Source organism: Brassica napus, unplaced genomic scaffold (genome assembly GCF_020379485.1).
Source record: "Brassica napus cultivar Da-Ae unplaced genomic scaffold, Da-Ae ScsIHWf_2941;HRSCAF=3726, whole genome shotgun sequence".
In the NCBI taxonomy this organism is placed as follows: domain Eukaryota; kingdom Viridiplantae; phylum Streptophyta; class Magnoliopsida; order Brassicales; family Brassicaceae; genus Brassica; species Brassica napus.
Window position 1 is genome coordinate 39897 of NW_026016188.1, and position 6506 is coordinate 46402.

General features: G+C 30.9%; 1 pseudogene; it reads right to left on the reverse strand.

Moving 5' to 3' along the window:
- LOC125602689 lies at window positions 1–3907 on the reverse strand (annotated as a pseudogene).
- Between the last annotated feature and the right edge of the window lie 2599 nt (window positions 3908–6506).

A 6506-nucleotide genomic window follows, 5' to 3' on the forward strand; every position in this document is an offset into this window, starting at 1 on the left:
TACGAGAAAAAAAAACAATCAGATAAGTTTTCTTACGTCACAAAGAAGAATTCATTTTTATAAATCAAAATCAAAGAATCAAGCAAGATACGAACAAATCAAGAAGAATGAATTGTCTCTAAGGTTCAGTCACCACAGCTTTGGGTTTGTACATTGGAAGATCCTCTCCTAGAAGAAGCGATTTCAAGATCGCGTCGCAGACTCCTTCGTAGTGCACGATCAAGTGACCTCCTTTAGAAACCTCATGGTACTTGATCCATGCTAGCTTGTGGCACAAGCATCTCTGCAGCTGAAACGGTATCACTTTGTCTTCGTAGCCTTGCCATATGTGAACAGAGGAGGGGCTCTTCTCTCGTGCGGACGGAAACGGGTCCGGTAGGTCTGCCGGGTCGAAGTCCCAGTCAGCAAACGCCACTAAAAAGTCGCTCTCAGCGTCTCAAAAACGCCGTGTTCTCGTAACCTCTCCTGTGGACACATTCATGAGCATTCTATAATGTGACTGATAACCACAGTTTTTTTTCTCCAAGTTATCTAATTCTAAAGTGACATCAGGTTTTCTATTTTAATATATGTAATTGTAACTAAAGATAATTTGGTAAAACTACAACGGCTATGGGTCTTTTTAGCACGTCATTTTGTCAGAAGCAAATTTAAGTAACATGACCTTTGACCATGCAACGCAAATCTAAGTAACCCTTCTATTCTCAGTCTTACAGATCTAAATTATAACACCGCGGGCGACATAATAAAATCACTAGAGTACGAATCCCATTCAATCAAACTCCTATTTCTTTCTATCAATTCATTTTTCTTCAAAATCTAGCATAGAGGTATATGTCAGAAACAAATAAGTAGCATGAGTTTTATTTTTGTCCATGCAAAACTTGTTCAGTGAGTAAAACATTATCTTATAGATTTAGTCTACAACTTAGATTTAGTCTACAACTTTTTTTTGCTAAATTTTGATAGTCTACAACTTACAAAACTGGATTATCACTCCTGCAATATTAACACAAACCATTGAGCACACAAATCCCGTTCACTAACCTTTTTAAATTGATTAAAAATGAAAGTTTTGTCTGCTAATCAAAGTCAGGGATATATTGAGTGTACCTTTGCTCGATAATGTGATAGTACCATAATAGTTTATTAGTTTTAAATTAATGAATATATGAGAAAAAGCTTATAAATTTATATTATCCTAACGAAAGTATCTGGGTACCTTACTGAGCATTGGGGAAGCCTTTGGTGTGCTTGAGGACTTCGATATCTTGGTCGTTGAAGTAATTAGCAGGGGTTTTCTCTAGCATTGAAGTTGTAGGAAACATGTTTTGAGTCACCCACCAATGAAGCAGTCCAGGGAAATATTTAGCAATCCAAAAAGACCATTTTAACACTTCTCTTCTGTAATCATTTTTCATCAAACTCTTTGGAATCGACGGCCAACGGTAGTTTACTACGGGAGCGACCATCGCCACTCCTGCTAGCCTATTAAATTTCATTAATGAGAAAAAAAAAAGAATTTTGATCGATCATATATAGTACAACAAAATACATTTGTTTTATATTTTGTGCTTTAATTGAATTGGATCAAATGTCAAACCACGTAATGTGGCTCACTATAGATACAGTACATAATAATCCTGCAATTTTGGTATTTATGAGCTCAGTGTCATAAAATAAAATCACGGTAAAAACTCTGAAATTTAAGTGTCAAAATTTTAATATTTTATTAATTTTTAAAATCTTTAATTTTATTTTAAATTTATATCACTGAAAATATTTTGATTCAAAATAAATTAAAATATATTTCACAATTTATATATTAATATAAGACCATACATATTTCACTTCCATTAGTTATTAGACTAGTTGATATTTTTGTATAGCATCCTAAAATAAATATATTTTTTTTGATAAAATAACACTTCAATATTTGAAGTGAATATATAATATGAACTGTTTTTACTGAAAACATAACCTATAATATATATTTTAATATAAACATTATAGTTATTTATTTATAATTTTTGATAGGAATTTATATATCTAAGAGTTATAAAATTATTATATATCTTATCGAATTACGCCATATTTCAATTTTCTTAATTTAAAATCGACAAAATTTGTAAACATATATATATATATATATATATATATATTTATTTATTTATTTATCAAATACTAAATTAATGCCCAACCAAAGCTAGAACTGAACTTAAAACAAAATCTTTAAGAATAATTTATAAGAGTACATGTATAAATAGTTGAAAATTCTCCTTTCAGTATCATATTAGCAAGTGGTATACTAAAAATTAACACATCAACAACGATTCAAAGACTTTATGAAATTTCTTTACATTTCTCATCCTTTTATTATTTTCCCCAGATCAACAAAAATTTAGTAGTTCATATAGTTCATATTTATCAAAAAAATCTTAATTTAATTAAAAACATAAATATAACCCACTAAAACACATAAGTATTTAAAAGAAATAGAAAATATTCATAAGAACAAAACATATACAGATTCCCTTTTTTCTCAAGTTTCATAAAGCTAAAGCTAGAAAGCGAATTCCAAGAATTTGTTTTTGGTCATCGAATTCAAAGAAATTAACAAGAATAAAATTAATAAAATTCATAAGAATACAAATATGTGAATCAGTTTACAGTTTTGATTTTTTTTTTTACGTTTCATCAAACCAAAACCAACGAAAAAAATAAGAATTTCATAGAATTTCTCCCATTTTGGTAATCAAGCTTAGAAAATTAACAAAAGAAAATTGGAATGCCACATCCAAAACTAATAATTAATTCCAAACCAATAATAAATTTAAAAATAAAGTCAGATTATAAAACAAAACTAATAACAAAATAATAATTCTCCCGAGTTAGGGAAAACCCAAACATTTAGTAACAAGCAATTTAAAAGTAAAACTATTTCAAAAAAGAAAATCAAGGGATTTTAGGAAACCCCTAATGGGTAAAGCAAAAACATTTCTCTTTTGCATTTTTGAAACTTTAAATTTAAAATCAACAGCATGCGGAGTTACCAATTTGGTTTACAGAGTCAATATGATCTGTGAATGCTTTGTTGTCAAAAATAAAATAAAATATTGACCCTGCAATATGGATATGAACGTGTTGTCTGACAATATGGATATGAACATGTTGTCTGAGTTGCCCAAAAAAATAACGTGTTGTCTGACTATTTTATGATTTTGTCCAATCTTGAAACAATATATTTGCAACATGGCTTAGAAGACTTTTAAGCATTGTAATAAGTTGTATAAATTTACTCAATCTGTTTTCTTTACCTTTGTGGAATATGTTTGAGCAACTCCAAACAGTGTATGAACCCATCGAGATTCCGATCAAATAAAACCTTGATCCAATCTGTAACCCATCCGCCAGTTCTTGAACATCGGAAGCTTCACTCTTCAGCGAACGTTTCGGATTTGGATCGCTCTCTCCATAGCCCGCTCGATCGTATAGCACAAAGTATCCCAGTTTCTTCTACAAACTCCTGAGATTATAACTAAAACAAACTCATTAGTCTTCAACCAAATCTCTATCATTTCATTTAGAGACTGTTGGGCTTAATCTATGGAAAATTGAAATTAGCTTTAGGCAGCTTTTCAGGCAACGCACATCAAATATTACAATTACAAAACTCTCAAGATTAAAAGTACAATTTTTAGATCAATGACCCTGAAAGGTAAGTAAACAGACAGAATTAGGAAGAATCGAGTAAATAAAGAATAGTCTATACTTGTGAGACATTGAAGTTCATGTCTTTAGAGCTACCAAATCCATGTACAAGAACGATGGTGAACTTGGCATCATCCTTGGGAATACCTCTTTCCTTGTAAGCCAAGTATCTACCATCACGAAGTTTGATTCTATTTTGGGATTTGGAGGTTGATCAGCCATTTTCGTTGACCTCGCGAAGAAGAAAAATGAAGAAGAAGAATATGTAAACCGTAAAGCATTCAAGAAGGAAGGTAGATCTAGTTGGAATCGTAAGTAGAGTTATTATTCAATACACATAACTGTTGAATAGCATTAGTTGTTACTAAATATATAAAAACGGGTCCCCCTTATTGATTCGCTTATGAACTTTAATAGATACTAGATCGTTTTTCCGCGCTACGCGCGGATATATACTTAAATTCATTTACTTATAGCATATTTTATCATATCTAAATTATCATCTTAATTTTAGAATAATTGTGTTTATTTGATCATTTACATTTACTTTTCCCATGAGGAAAATCTAATCTTTTTCTTTCATAAAAAAAACTTTTCATTCTCTTTTCCATTATCTATTGTTACGCTTCTTCTCTGATTCCGGTTACTCCCTTAGAGCTGGAGTTGGGTCTTTGATTTTTTTTTTTTTTATCATATTTTGTTAACTGAGATCATCTGGTTTTCTTCATGTTCTTCTTTTTTGGTAACATAATCAAGTTTTGATTTTGTTTTTTCAGAAATTAATGAGTTTATTGATGATCTCAATGCAATGTTAATCGATCTTCTTTGCTTGATATAGCTAGTTAAAGCGGGTTGGGTTTTCTTACCCTCCAGATCTGATTTTATCTTTGAAACCATGTGCTGTTTTGTTTGTGTTGCATGTCGTCTCTGAGCTTTCTTTGGGTCACTATTGTTTCGATCTTCCACCTTCTCGATCTTTCGAGCAAGTTTGAACTCGATTGTGAGTTGTTTCGCTCCTTTTCATTACCCTTAAGATTTGATCAAAATCTCTTCTTCCATCAAGCTTCACATAGTGTTTCGAGTTCTCTTCTCTGTCTCTGCCATTCCGGTTGACGACTAATGAACTTAATTGTTCTGTTTCCTGGTGTATGAAGCTTTGGTCTTTATATTGCATGTGCTATTCTATATAGCAGGAGACGCAAGCCAGAGGTCCTAGTTTGGAGTCATCGCCTTGTCTTTGTTCAAAGGAGCTCTATTGTAGTCAACATGCATTGTTTTGTTCTTGGTTTCTTATGATTTGATCCTTGCTGTTGCACAGAGCTATTTTAATGTGAAATAAGTTTCAGTTATAGTATATGAAATGAAAAGGAGTAACCTGAAATGTAGTTTGAGTTACCTTTTTCCTGAAATGTTTTGCAAACTTTACTTCTATATAGATTTGAAACATTTTAGGAACAACATTTCATATAAGTAAAACACATCAGAACAAAAAATATTTGTTCAATAATGCACTTAAATTTATTAATATTGTTTTATGTAAATTTTTAATATCGATTATTGTTGACTGTTTTAGAACTCAACTATCTAAGATTTGTCTAAAAGTGCATTATTAAATAGTGAAAATATTAATTTATAAAATAATATTAATTTGAAGCGTATTAAACATACTATTAAATATTAGTGACCAATATTTTAGTTGTAGAAAAAATATTATTTGTACTTGATTTTTTTTATATGTGTAAATGTTGTTTTTGTAATTTTTTTCTAATATATTTTGATAACATTATAATAAATAAGTTTATATCTTATTTGGTGTCGGACTTCTGTAAATTAATATACAGTTATGGATGAATTGTTGCTAATTAAATACAAAGAATAATAGTGTACGAACCAAAGGTCTATTGAAAAAATAATTTTTAAAACATAGAAGGAAAAAAATAGAAGCGGCATTTATACATGAACATCACTTTTAGAATTTTTGGAGAAACAAATGCATATTCTAATTTCTTGAAAATTTTAATATAAAACTTTACCCCAAGTTTGATATCATTTTTAAATTTATCTTTAAAGATAACTATTTTCTTTAATATTTTAATTTAAAAGCTAAAATTGACATTATCATTTATAAATGTTTGATGGAGACAAACAACATTTGTGACGGGGACATTTGCTGGAAACTAACTCCTCCTTTGCTCCTGGGAGTTAGACGGACATTGTTTTTTTCTTGATATGCTTATGGCAGAAAAGATACAGCCAATGCCTTAGAGGACTTGGTAGGAAGATCAGGTCCATTTACTTAGCTCATCATCACTTTTTTCTTCTGACCATACTTCTTCATTCTACTGAGATATGAATTGCCTTTGTTGAAAGTTTTAGCACTATCTTGCTTGTCTCCTTATAGTTGAAGAGAAGCAATGTTCTTAACTTTGCACATTAACTCAAGCTGTTCAAGCCCGATTTCAAAGCAAGCACCGGCTGGAGTCGCATAATATTTTGTTTTTTCAACTCCCAAGGACAGCAGCTAGGGAATATAAGACTTTGTACTCCGCATAAATAACCAGATAATGCATATCACAGACGCATAATTAGCGTGAATTACCTTGCTTGCACGGTCACACCCTATATCCATGGAAAAAATTGGTAGCCTAGGATAGAAAATAAAAGAGCATTCATTAATCAGTAAGAAGATATATGTCACATAAACACCTTGATTCAACATTCAACAGCCGCAAAGTAAACTTACCAAAAGAGAATGTCTGACTTCTGCGCCTTCTTTATTTCTTGCCCTTGCTGTT